Raw genomic sequence first — 992 nt, 5'->3', positions numbered from 1 at the left:
TCCCTGTAGTATGAATATTTTAATAAATCCTAGGGCAGGGTTACTACCCGCCTCAATGGTTTATGTTCCCCTATCAAAGGCACACACACACACACACACACACACACACACACACACACACACACACACAGCACCACCACCTTACATTTTCATATGTCTTAAGCAGCACAAGAGCTGGGCAACTGTCTAACCTCCATGCTATTAGAATAAACCTCAGTAACTCCGAGTTACTGCTTACTAATTTCTATGTTCCATCTTGGTTGCTCTTAACTTAACTGAGCAGCCCTCGGCACCCCGTTCTCTTGGCCCTTTTACGTGGCAGCTCTGGTTCTCCCTCCTGCATGATGTTCTTCCATGCCAGATCTCCACTCTCCTGCACCCTCTTCTAAGGTGTGGCGGCAGCTCTCCTTTTTTCTCTTCCTCGAGGTCTCTAGCCAGGGGAAATCTAAACCCCTCCTCTCTTCTCCCCAGCTATTGGATGCCGGCATCTTTATTTACCAATCAGAATTAACTAAGGGTAGGTTCCCAGAAGCTACCGGCAAACTCCAGATTTGGAGGGGGGGGGACGGGGGGGGGAAGTAACACTTAACATTACAATAATAGCAAAAGATAAAATCCTCCGCAATCCCCACCCTGGGAAGCTCCACCCCTCCAGAAATCCTGTCCTCTGCTCAGTTCTCTACTGCTTCTCACCAAGCCCAGGCAGACCCCCTCCTGGGTTCTTCCCTCCCAATAAATCACTTGCGTGAAGTTTGTTGTGCAGTGTGTTTGAATGTTTGGCCCATAAGAAGCAGCACTACTGGTGGTGTGGTCTTGTTGGAGGTGTGACTTTGTTGTAGAAAGCACATCACTGGGGTGGACGTTGAGGTGTCTCATTCAAGTTAGGCCCAGTGTGGCTTGCATGCTGTTACTGCTGCCTGCTGATCCAGATGTAGAGCTCTCAGCTACCTCTCAAGCGCCATGTTTGCCTGTGTGCCATCATGCTTCCTGCC

Source organism: Arvicanthis niloticus, chromosome 4 (genome assembly GCF_011762505.2).
Source record: "Arvicanthis niloticus isolate mArvNil1 chromosome 4, mArvNil1.pat.X, whole genome shotgun sequence".
NCBI lineage: Eukaryota > Metazoa > Chordata > Mammalia > Rodentia > Muridae > Arvicanthis > Arvicanthis niloticus.
This window is presented reverse-complemented; position numbering follows the sequence as displayed.